Source organism: Hyperolius riggenbachi, chromosome 3 (assembly GCF_040937935.1).
Source record: "Hyperolius riggenbachi isolate aHypRig1 chromosome 3, aHypRig1.pri, whole genome shotgun sequence".
Taxonomy (NCBI): domain Eukaryota; kingdom Metazoa; phylum Chordata; class Amphibia; order Anura; family Hyperoliidae; genus Hyperolius; species Hyperolius riggenbachi.
Genome location: NC_090648.1, coordinates 121,338,842 through 121,351,014, shown reverse-complemented (window position 1 = coordinate 121,351,014; position 12,173 = coordinate 121,338,842). Strand labels below are relative to the sequence as shown.

Genomic DNA, 12,173 nt, shown 5'->3' with positions numbered 1-12,173 from the left:
GACAGCAAGAAGAATGCGTTGGAGGGGTAGGGACCATATATTTATAAGAATTTGATTGGTCCTATAGGGGTTAGAGGGGCGGAGCTAACCCAGCAGTATGCCGACATGGAGGCACCAGGGAAAATGATTTATGACATGTGCTTCATTTTAACGAGTTACGCATCACAGGCCAAGTGTCCTGGTGATAAAGGCACCTCCCCAACAGCAGCAACGGAGCTCCAGTGGCGCAATTGGTTAGCGCGCGGTACTTATAAGACAGTATCTGTTGAGCAATGCCGAGGTTGTGAGTTCGAGCCTCACCTGGAGCAGAGATAGTTGCCCTTTTGCTTCCTTTAATCACCTTTCTCCTATGACCCAAAACATTCAAGCCAAAGGGTGCCAGTATGCCACTGCTACACGCAGGAGCTGTCATTGCCCAACAAGGGAAGCTTGTTTTGAGTGAGGACCAAAAAGAATGAGACCAATGCTTTTGCTTGTTGAAGAGCAGTGGAGGAAGCTGGCAAGAGCTATATCACCTGCAAAATCCATGGCACAACACAAGGAAAAGAAGTACGTCCATTTGCAACTCATTTGCTACAAGAGGCATTGTGCAGTCTCTGTGGAGCAAAAGCCTACTTGCTGCACTTCTACAGCATGCCCCAGTGGCCTAATGGATAAGGCACTGGCCTCCTAAGCCAGGGATTGTGGGTTCGAGTCCCATCTGGCGTGGCACAATCCTTCTTTGGCCCTTACATGTAGCATACCAACACACATTGTACTCTGATACAAATGACTTGGATTCTCATGGCTGCCAAAGGCTTTTAAAGTGGACCAGAACTCTTGCACAGGAAAGAAGGAGAACATAGAGAAATGCACCCTGTGTATGTATTTAGAGACTTTAGCCTGTCCCCCTCATTTGTGTCTAATCACTAGTTGTGGTGATCACCCTGGGTCACATGACTGCCAATGGCAGATAAGCTCATTTGAAAGCACAGCCTGTTAACAATATGTCTGCTTCCATCAGTCAGGAAGTAGAAACAGTGCAGATTTATCTTAGGATTTCTATTAGCTGTAACAAAGAAATGTTTCTTGTTTAAAGGTTGTTATGCTGTTGCGTATCTTTTAGAGCAGAAAGGACGTTCTGAGTTCAGGTCCACTTGAAATTCGACAAGGCTTTCAATGGGTATCCCACATCTCGTTACAAAAGGTCAAAGAAATGTAAAGTCACTATCATGTCACCACACTATGGAAAATCATAGCAAATCCACCTTCAAAATGCACTTCCTGCTGATTTTCACGGACCCACTTCAAAGCTAGATGCAACGCGCAATTGTGAACATCTCAATTGGCCGGCTCTGCTGTCATATATATTTATATCTTCTATAATAATAAATTCAATCTGTCATTTTGGGTGCTGTGTGTAAGATACGCCTTGCCCAGTAAATACCCCAGGGATTCCCTGCATCATGCCTGCATGTGTAGTCTGCCCAACTCAGCCGACTGCATTGCGACTCTGGAGGAGTGGCACCTGCTGGGGATAAAACATGACTTGAGATAGGTGTGCTTTTCCTTATTATCGCCTTATATGCAGTAGGAACATGCACATTTAGCAGCAGACCAGAATGATCTCACACCTTTTCAGAGGTATTCATGGCTTTCAAAGCCTGCTCTCATGGCCTATTCTCTCACCACCACAAAAAAAGTGTGATTGTGTGCTCCTAGTCTGTGTCAAGCCTCCATTGAAGTCCACTCACCTCTATGGAGATGATCTTAATAGTCACCTTGGCTTGCTGATTTGGACAAACGCTCCCTGTCTTCTACCGGTTTTCTTCTTAACAAACAATTGACTTGGTCTTATAATGATTTATGACATGTGCTTCATTTTAACGAGTTACGCATCACAGGCCAAGTGTCCTGGTGATAAAGGCACCTCCCCAACAGCAGCAACGGAGCTCCAGTGGCGCAATCGGTTAGCGCGCAGTACTTATAAGACAGTATCTGTCGAGCAATGCCGAGGTTGTGAGTTCGAGCCTCACCTGGAGCAGAGATAGTTGCCCTTTTGCTTCCTTTAATCACCTTTCTCCTATGACCCAAAACATTCAAGCCAAAGGGTGCCAGTATGCCACTGCTACACGCAGGAGCTGTCATTGCCCAACAAGGGAAGCTTGTTTTGAGTGAGGACCAAAAAGAATGAGACCAATGCTTTTGCTTGTTGAAGAGCAGTGGAGGAAGCTGGCAAGAGCTATATCACCTGCAAAATCCATGGCACAACACAAGGAAAAGAAGTACGTCCATTTGCAACTCATTTGCTGCAAGAGGCATTGTGCAGTCTCTGTGGAGCAAAAGCCTACTTGCTGCACTTCTACAGCATGCCCCAGTGGCCTAATGGATAACGCACTGGCCTCCTAAGCCAGGGATTGTGGGTTCGAGTCCCATCTGGGGTGGCACATTCCTTCTTTGGCCCTTACATGTAGCATACCAACACACATTGTACTCTGATACAAATGACTTGGATTCTCATGGCTGCCAAAGGCTTTTAAAGTGGACCAGAACTCTTGCACAGGAAAGAAGGAAAACATAGAGAAATGCACCCTGTGTATGTATTTAGAGACTTTAGCCTGTCCCCCTCATTTGTGTCTAATCACTAGTTGTGGTGATCACCCTGGGTCACATGACTGCCAATGGCAGATAAGCTCATTTGAAAGCACAGCCTGTTAACAATATGTCTGCTTCCATCAGTCAGGAAGTAGAAACAGTGCAGATTTATCTTAGGATTTCTATTAGCTGTAACAAAGAAATGTTTCTTGTTTAAAGGTTGTTATGCTGTTGCGTATCTTTTAGAGCAGAAAGGACGTTCTGAGTTCAGGTCCACTTGAAATTCGACAAGGCTTTCAATGGGTATCCCACATCTCGTTACAAAAGGTCAAAGAAATGTAAAGTCACTATCATGTCACCACACTATGGAAAATCATAGCAAATCCACCTTCAAAATGCACTTCCTGCTGATTTTCACGGACCCACTTCAAAGCTAGATGCAACGCGCAATTGTGAACATCTCAATTGGCCGGCTCTGCTGTCATATATATTTATATCTTCTATAATAATAAATTCAATCTGTCATTTTGGGTGCTGTGTGTAAGATACGCCTTGCCCAGTAAATACCCCAGGGATTCCCTGCATCATGCCTGCATGTGTAGTCTGCCCAACTCAGCCGACTGCATTGCGACTCTGGAGGAGTGGCACCTGCTGGGGATAAAACATGACTTGAGATAGGTGTGCTTTTCCTTATTATCGCCTTATATGCAGTAGGAACATGCACATTTAGCAGCAGACCAGAATGATCTCACACCTTTTCAGAGGTATTCATGGCTTTCAAAGCCTGCTCTCATGGCCTATTCTCTCACCACCACAAAAAAAGTGTGATTGTGTGCTCCTAGTCTGTGTCAAGCCTCCATTGAAGTCCACTCACCTCTATGGAGATGATCTTAATAGTCACCTTGGCTTGCTGATTTGGACAAACGCTCCCTGTCTTCTACCGGTTTTCTTCTTAACAAACAATTGACTTGGTCTTATAATGATTTATGACATGTGCTTCATTTTAACGAGTTACGCATCACAGGCCAAGTGTCCTGGTGATAAAGGCACCTCCCCAACAGCAGCAACGGAGCTCCAGTGGCGCAATCGGTTAGCGCGCGGTACTTATAAGACAGTATCTGTTGAGCAATGCCGAGGTTGTGAGTTCGAGCCTCACCTGGAGCAGAGATAGTTGCCCTTTTGCTTCCTTTAATCACCTTTCTCCTATGACCCAAAACATTCAAGCCAAAGGGTGCCAGTATGCCACTGCTACACGCAGGAGCTGTCATTGCCCAACAAGGGAAGCTTGTTTTGAGTGAGGACCAAAAAGAATGAGACCAATGCCTTTGCTTGTTGAAGAGCAGTGGAGGAAGCTGGCAAGAGCTATATCACCTGCAAAATCCATGGCACAACACAAGGAAAAGAAGTACGTCCATTTGCAACTCATTTGCTGCAAGAGGCATTGTGCAGTCTCTGTGGAGCAAAAGCCTACTTGCTGCACTTCTACAGCATGCCCCAGTGGCCTAATGGATAAGGCACTGGCCTCCTAAGCCAGGGATTGTGGGTTCGAGTCCCATCTGGGGTGGCACATTCCTTCTTTGGCCCTTACATGTAGCATACCAACACACATTGTACTCTGATACAAATGACTTGGATTCTCATGGCTGCCAAAGGCTTTTAAAGTGGACCAGAACTCTTGCACAGGAAAGAAGGAAAACATAGAGAAATGCACCCTGTGTATGTATTTAGAGACTTTAGCCTGTCCCCCTCATTTGTGTCTAATCACTAGTTGTGGTGATCACCCTGGGTCACATGACTGCCAATGGCAGATAAGCTCATTTGAAAGCACAGCCTGTTAACAATATGTCTGCTTCCATCAGTCAGGAAGTAGAAACAGTGCAGATTTCTCTTAGGATTTCTATTAGCTGTAACAAAGAAATGTTTCTTGTTTAAAGGTTGTTATGCTGTTGCGTATCTTTTAGAGCAGAAAGGACGTTCTGAGTTCAGGTCCACTTGAAATTCGACAAGGCTTTCAATGGGTATCCCACATCTCGTTACAAAAGGTCAAAGAAATGTAAAGTCACTATCATGTCACCACACTATGGAAAATCATAGCAAATCCACCTTCAAAATGCACTTCCTGCTGATTTTCACGGACCCACTTCAAAGCTAGATGCAACGCGCAATTGTGAACATCTCAATTGGCCGGCTCTGCTGTCATATATATTTATATCTTCTATAATAATAAATTCAATCTGTCATTTTGGGTGCTGTGTGTAAGATACGCCTTGCCCAGTAAATACCCCAGGGATTCCCTGCATCATGCCTGCATGTGTAGTCTGCCCAACTCAGCCGACTGCATTGCGACTCTGGAGGAGTGGCACCTGCTGGGGATAAAACATGACTTGAGATAGGTGTGCTTTTCCTTATTATCGCCTTATATGCAGTAGGAACATGCACATTTAGCAGCAGACCAGAATGATCTCACACCTTTTCAGAGGTATTCATGGCTTTCAAAGCCTGCTCTCATGGCCTATTCTCTCACCACCACAAAAAAAGTGTGATTGTGTGCTCCTAGTCTGTGTCAAGCCTCCATTGAAGTCCACTCACCTCTATGGAGATGATCTTAATAGTCACCTTGGCTTGCTGATTTGGACAAACGCTCCCTGTCTTCTACCGGTTTTCTTCTTAACAAACAATTGACTTGGTCTTATACAGGAAAATTGATACTTACCTTCGGTAATTTTCCTTTCCTGGTGCATCTCCATGTCGGCATACTGCTGGGTTAGCTCCTCCCCTCTAACCCCTATAGGACCAATCAAATTCTTATAAATATATGGTCCCTACCCCTCCAACGCATTCTCGTATATAGAACTCAGACACGCTGGACAAGGGTGGGACGTATGCCGACATGGAGATGCACCAGGAAAGGAAAATTACCGAAGGTAAGTATCAATTTTCCTGTTTCCCTGGTGCCTCCATGTCGGCATACTGCTGGGATTTGCATAGAATAACAAAACCAATCGGGTGGGTGCAAAAAGTAATTATTTATGAGAAGCAGACAAAACACTTCTGCCAAACTCTACTGAGGTCAGCAGGGCAGGATTCACTCTATAATGATTAATAAACGTGTTAGGCGATGACCAGTTTGCCGCTTTACATATGTTAACCAGCGAGATCCCTGCTGCCGCTGCCCAAGAGGAGGACATGCTCCTGGTTGAATGTGCTGAGGTACCGGAAGGTACTTCTGACCCTCTGGCTCTGTATGCAGACTTAATCAGACGAATTAACCATGCTGCAATCGTCCTGGTAGTAACCTCTTTCCCTTTTTTCGGTCCTGCTGGATTTATGAAAAGATGATCCGAGTCCCGAAATGTGCTTGTCATGTCCAAGTAATGTTTCAGACACCTTGACACATCCAATGGGTGTCCCCGTGGAAAACTTTCATCATCAGGAAAGGCCGGCAAGGTCCATTCTTGATTCAGATGTTTTATTGTTACCACTTTTGGCAAGAAGTGGGACATTGGTCTCAGTACCACTCGATCTTGAAAAAAGGTTAAGAAGGGATCCTTCCAACCCAAAGCCCTGATTTCCGATACTTTTCTGCCAGAAGATATGGCTATCAGAAAGGCTACTTTCAATGTCAGATTCCATATTGAACAGTTCTGAGGCGGTTCGAATAAGTCTGATGACAAATACTCCAATACTAGAGGGAGATCCCAGCTCGGACAAATCTTTTGTAGTGGAGGTCTCAACTTCATTAAGGCTTGAAAGTATTGCTGAATCATCTTGTGCGAAGCTAACTGAGAACTGACCAAGGCTGATATGGCTGACACTTGGACTCTAAGAGATCTTACTGTCAAACCTATGTCGAAGCCTGTCTGAAGGAACTCTAACACATGCGGTACTGAAGGGGAAAGATAACTAGTTTCCTTTTGTATTGAAAAGTCAATGAATTTTTTCCATATTCTGTAGTAAGTATTATTCGTAGATGATTTCCTTGCTTTAAGCAGTGTCTCTGTAACTGTTGAAGAAAATCCAGCCTGTATTAGCTTCCTCCTCTCAATCTCCATGCAGTCAATGACAATTTCTGCAGATGTTGATGCCGCACCTCCCCCTGTGTCAGAAGATCTGCTATCTGTGGCAATTTCCAGTGATCTGCCACCGACATCTTTATCAGTCGTGGAAACCACGGTCTTTTCGGCCAGTAAGGTGTTATTACTATAGCCTCCACTTTCTCCTTCTGTAGCCTGTTGAGGAATCTCAATATAAGCGGAGTTGGGGGAAAAGCATATATCATAGATGCTTTCCACGCCTGGGTCAGAGCATCCACTCCCTCTGACCTCTTGGAGGGAAACCTCGAAAAGAACCTGGGCAACTGGTAATTCACATCCGAGGCGAATAAATCCACCTGTGGCAGACCCCAACGCTGAACTAATGTCTTGAAGATCTCCGTCTTCAACTTCCACTCGTTGTTCAGCACTAGGTTCCTGGATAAGAAATCTGCTTGAGAGTTCTGTGTTCCGGGAATGTAAACCGCTCTCAATGCCACCAGGTTCTTCTCTGCCCACGTCATCAGGGGAGCTACTTCTTTCATCAAAGACCAACTTCTCGTTCCCCCTTGCTTCTGGACATAGGCTACTGCTGCCTTGTTGTCCATCTGAAGACATACAGCTCCTCCTTTCAGAAGATGCGCAAATGCTTGTGTTGCCATAAACGCCGCTCTCAACTCCAGAATATTGGACACCACATTCACTTGCGGCTGACTCCATAGGCCCTGGGACCAGTAGTCCTTGTAGTGAGCTCCCCAACCTAATCTGCTGGCATCCGAAGTAACCGTGATCCAACAGTGGGGAGATAGTTGGTTGGCTCGTTGAAGGTTCCGGATGTTCATCCACCACAGTAAGGACATCCTGACTCTTGCTGAGATTCTGATGCATTGTGACATTGAATAATGATTCCATTGTTCTAGTAGCAGATTCTGCAAAGGCCTCATGTGCCATCTGCTCCACTTTATCATGAGTATCGCTGATGACATGATTCCCAGAACATGCAGACACCTCCTCGCTGAGACCGATCTCTGCTGGTACAGCCATGTCACCTTCTGTACTAGGTCCTTTGCCTTGGCTTCTGGTAAGGAAACTGTGTCTTCTACCGTATCGAAGACTGCCCCTAAGTACGTCAATCGTCTGGCTGGGCTGAACTGGCTCTTTTTCTCGTTTATCAGCCATCCTAGTTCGGAAAGGAATTTCACCACTCTTTCTGAATCTCTCATAAGGTTTTCTCTGGAACCTGCCATAACTAAAATATCGTCCAGATAGTGATGGATTTTTATTCCCTGAGTCCTTAATTCTGCCACTACTGCCACTAGGACCTTTGTAAAAGTTCTCGGTGAAGTGGAGAGTCCGAAAGGCAGAGAACAGAACTGCAGATGAGCATCTCCTATGGAGAACCTCAAAAACTTTTGACAGTGTTGATGTATTGGTATATGGAAGTACGCGTCTTGGAGATCTATGGACATCATCCAATCCCCTGGAGATACCGCCAATATTATTGACTGTAGTGACTCCATCTTGAACTTGGGTATTCTTATTGACCTGTTCAGATATTTTAGATCTATTACCGGTCTGAAGCCACCTGACTTTTTCTGTACCAAAAACAGGGGCGAATAGATACCTTGGAATCTCTCTGAGGCTGGAACTGGTAGTACCACCTTCTCGGCTATCAGACTTTGAACGTATTGCTGTAGAACTTCTCTTTTTGTAAGATCTGACGGTATCCTTGTTGGTGCCCATCTGTCTTTGGGGATCTTCCGGAAGTGCCACTTGTGACCCTTGTTGATGACTGACGTCACCCAGGGATCTTGAATCCTCTCCACCCAGACATTGATAAAATTCCTTAGTCTTGAACCTACTATCAATGACTGGGCGGGCGCACCTTCAAAAAGGTTGCTTCTGTTGTCCCCCAGGTTTGGTTGAGGACTTCAAGGATCTTGCCAGATTAGCTTGTGTACTCCTCCAATTTTTCCTGAAAGATTTTCCTGGCTTGTAGCTTCTTGATTCCGAGAATTTGTTTGAAGCCTGTCTTTTAGGATTGGAAAAGCCCTTTCTAGCTGGTCTATCTTGTGGTAGTAGGCCTGATTTTCCGCCTGTCACCCTTGAGATAGCCTTATCCATCTCCTTTCCGAAAAGTGAAGATCCGTCAAATGGTATCTTGACCCAGTTCTGTTTCGAGTTCATGTCCGCGTTCCAATGCTTCAGCCATAAGGCCCTTTTGGCTGTCACTGAATTCAACATGACTCTCGCTGATGCTCTAAGAGTGTCCATAGCCGCTTCACTAACGAAATCAGCTGAGAGTTTTAGGTCGTCAAGAGCTGAAATAATCTCTCCTGCTTCCACTCCTCTCAAGATAGCCTCTTCCACATTTGATATCCAAACATTCAACGCTCTACCTACTGAGGTCAGTGCTATAGCTGGTTTGCAGATTTGACCAGACATCAAATAGATTTTCTTTAAATCGTTATCCACTCTCCGATCCAGGATATCTTGAAAGGTCACCGTATTTTCCATGGGAAGGGTAACATGTTTCATCAATCTTGATAGAGAAGCATCTACCACTGGTGGTGATGACAGGAATGGTGCCTCCTCTTCTTTTATAGGATAAAGTTTTGCGAATTTGTTATGTAATGATGTTTTATTCTCCACTTTCCCCCACTCTTCCAGTACAATATTTTTAATTTCCTTCATTAATGGAAATGAACAGGTCTTTTTTGACAAATGTGAATAATACTCTTTGTTCTGAGCCTGTTCCTCCGGCGGGTCATTCCACTCCAGTGCTTCCTTGACTGCCGCCACAAATGGTGCTGTGAGCGCAAAATTAAAGAGGCCTGAAGAAGGTTCTTCTTCTGAAACCTCTGGATCTGGCTGCTTGTCTGTTATTGGTAACCCAACTTGTGAGGTACTTGGGACCGCCGAAAGAGTAGCCACTTCTTCTCTCACTACTCTTCGGATCACATCACTAAATCTTCAGTCTTTGTTTCATTTTCGTGTGCAACGTGACCTAAGCACTGAGCACACAAGGTCTTGCCTTGCAACGCCCTATTAGGGCAAGCCCAGCAGTGACCTTTCCCAGGCATAGATCTTCTCCTTGGAGATCTGGACCTGGATCTGGACCTAGATCTCGATTGTCGAGAGGAACGATATTGTCGAGAGGATGAGTAACCATAATATGCTCCGGACCCCGAGCGACGACTCTGCGATGATCTTCTATCCCTGTTGTCCGGTGGTGCATGAGGGCTATTAGCTCCTCCTTGGCCCGGTGGAATCACGTAAGAGCTGTAAGATATAATTTATATATATATAGCTCAGTGATGTGTTCATAAAGTATTTAAGCTTTTTTTTTTTTTTTTTTTTTTTTGGGTCCCTTACCCAGAGGGTCCATGATGCTCGCCAGCCTCAGCAGATGAGTCCACTGCAAACGTGATAACAGACAATCAGAACCAAATTGCATACTTGAAACATTTGCATATAACAACGACTTCTCAATAGTCTCTAACTTACAGGCAGAATCATCAGAAAGGTTTGCCTCATCAACCTTGTCCTCCATATGCAGTCTCAGGCACTACAATATATATAACTTCTCCTGATAGCCCCGACAGCAGCACTGATCAGCAGCAAGGTCAGCCTTACACTGAGACATTCTGTCTCGTTTAAATAGGCCGCCTCCCTGCGCCTCCCAACGTGCTGGCGTCACTGGCCGCTTTTTGCCCACATCAAAGATGGCCGCCGCATCCTCCGACCTCTTGATGACCACTTCCGGGCTCGCGCGCATGCGCAGAGGTCCCTTCCGCCCGCCGAACACACGAGAGAGGCCGACCTCGCCGCCATTACTCATTCAGGTCGGCCCCTCTCCATTTCCGCTTACCTCGGATAACATCCATCTTCCGCGCAGCTTCTGCGGACATGCTTCACAGCCTTTAGCTGTTGCTGGGCTGGCTTCCCCACTACACCACCAGGTATGTTGGGCTCGACCACGGGCGCATTTAGCTGCCCCCTCGCACAGGAAAGCTTAAACCTGTGGAGACTGGGTAAGGGAGCCATCAGGAAAGGATCCAAAATAGAACCTAGAAGAAAACTTTAAATAGAAAAATGTAACCAAATAGAACAGTCCTATAGTGTCTGAGGACAGCAAGAAGAATGCGTTGGAGGGGTAGGGACCATATATTTATAAGAATTTGATTGGTCCTATAGGGGTTAGAGGGGCGGAGCTAACCCAGCAGTATGCCGACATGGAGGCACCAGGGAAAATGATTTATGACATGTGCTTCATTTTAACGAGTTACGCATCACAGGCCAAGTGTCCTGGTGATAAAGGCACCTCCCCAACAGCAGCAACGGAGCTCCAGTGGCGCAATTGGTTAGCGCGCGGTACTTATAAGACAGTATCTGTTGAGCAATGCCGAGGTTGTGAGTTCGAGCCTCACCTGGAGCAGAGATAGTTGCCCTTTTGCTTCCTTTAATCACCTTTCTCCTATGACCCAAAACATTCAAGCCAAAGGGTGCCAGTATGCCACTGCTACACGCAGGAGCTGTCATTGCCCAACAAGGGAAGCTTGTTTTGAGTGAGGACCAAAAAGAATGAGACCAATGCTTTTGCTTGTTGAAGAGCAGTGGAGGAAGCTGGCAAGAGCTATATCACCTGCAAAATCCATGGCACAACACAAGGAAAAGAAGTACGTCCATTTGCAACTCATTTGCTACAAGAGGCATTGTGCAGTCTCTGTGGAGCAAAAGCCTACTTGCTGCACTTCTACAGCATGCCCCAGTGGCCTAATGGATAAGGCACTGGCCTCCTAAGCCAGGGATTGTGGGTTCGAGTCCCATCTGGGGTGGCACAATCCTTCTTTGGCCCTTACATGTAGCATACCAACACACATTGTACTCTGATACAAATGACTTGGATTCTCATGGCTGCCAAAGGCTTTTAAAGTGGACCAGAACTCTTGCACAGGAAAGAAGGAGAACATAGAGAAATGCACCCTGTGTATGTATTTAGAGACTTTAGCCTGTCCCCCTCATTTGTGTCTAATCACTAGTTGTGGTGATCACCCTGGGTCACATGACTGCCAATGGCAGATAAGCTCATTTGAAAGCACAGCCTGTTAACAATATGTCTGCTTCCATCAGTCAGGAAGTAGAAACAGTGCAGATTTATCTTAGGATTTCTATTAGCTGTAACAAAGAAATGTTTCTTGTTTAAAGGTTGTTATGCTGTTGCGTATCTTTTAGAGCAGAAAGGACGTTCTGAGTTCAGGTCCACTTGAAATTCGACAAGGCTTTCAATGGGTATCCCACATCTCGTTACAAAAGGTCAAAGAAATGTAAAGTCACTATCATGTCACCACACTATGGAAAATCATAGCAAATCCACCTTCAAAATGCACTTCCTGCTGATTTTCACGGACCCACTTCAAAGCTAGATGCAACGCGCAATTGTGAACATCTCAATTGGCCGGCTCTGCTGTCATATATATTTATATCTTCTATAATAATAAATTCAATCTGTCATTTTGGGTGCTGTGTGTAAGATACGCCTTGCCCAGTAAATACCCCAGGGATTCC

The 12,173-nt window shown here is 45.4% G+C and overlaps 8 non-coding genes across 8 annotated transcripts; all 8 read left to right on the top strand.

Annotated features, from left to right (window-relative positions):
- Positions 1 to 215: 215 nt before the first annotated feature.
- On the top strand, positions 216 to 308 carry TRNAI-UAU (transfer RNA isoleucine (anticodon UAU)). The gene is given in 2 exon segments: positions 216 to 253; positions 273 to 308. It is a non-coding gene; the product is annotated as a tRNA-Ile (tRNA).
- A 327-nt stretch (positions 309 to 635) lies between these two features.
- TRNAR-CCU (transfer RNA arginine (anticodon CCU)) lies at positions 636 to 708 on the top strand. Its single transcript has one exon. It is a non-coding gene; the product is annotated as a tRNA-Arg (tRNA).
- Positions 709 to 1,930: 1,222 nt separating this feature from the next.
- TRNAI-UAU (transfer RNA isoleucine (anticodon UAU)) lies at positions 1,931 to 2,023 on the top strand. The gene is given in 2 exon segments: positions 1,931 to 1,968; positions 1,988 to 2,023. It is a non-coding gene; the product is annotated as a tRNA-Ile (tRNA).
- A 327-nt stretch (positions 2,024 to 2,350) lies between these two features.
- On the top strand, positions 2,351 to 2,423 carry TRNAR-CCU (transfer RNA arginine (anticodon CCU)). The gene has a single exon. It is a non-coding gene; the product is annotated as a tRNA-Arg (tRNA).
- A 1,222-nt stretch (positions 2,424 to 3,645) lies between these two features.
- TRNAI-UAU (transfer RNA isoleucine (anticodon UAU)) lies at positions 3,646 to 3,738 on the top strand. The gene is given in 2 exon segments: positions 3,646 to 3,683; positions 3,703 to 3,738. It is a non-coding gene; the product is annotated as a tRNA-Ile (tRNA).
- Positions 3,739 to 4,065: 327 nt separating this feature from the next.
- On the top strand, positions 4,066 to 4,138 carry TRNAR-CCU (transfer RNA arginine (anticodon CCU)). Its single transcript has one exon. It is a non-coding gene; the product is annotated as a tRNA-Arg (tRNA).
- A 6,812-nt stretch (positions 4,139 to 10,950) lies between these two features.
- Positions 10,951 to 11,043, top strand: TRNAI-UAU (transfer RNA isoleucine (anticodon UAU)). Its single transcript is given in 2 exon segments — positions 10,951 to 10,988; positions 11,008 to 11,043. It is a non-coding gene; the product is annotated as a tRNA-Ile (tRNA).
- A 327-nt stretch (positions 11,044 to 11,370) lies between these two features.
- TRNAR-CCU (transfer RNA arginine (anticodon CCU)) lies at positions 11,371 to 11,443 on the top strand. Its single transcript has one exon. It is a non-coding gene; the product is annotated as a tRNA-Arg (tRNA).
- Positions 11,444 to 12,173: the final 730 nt, after the last annotated feature.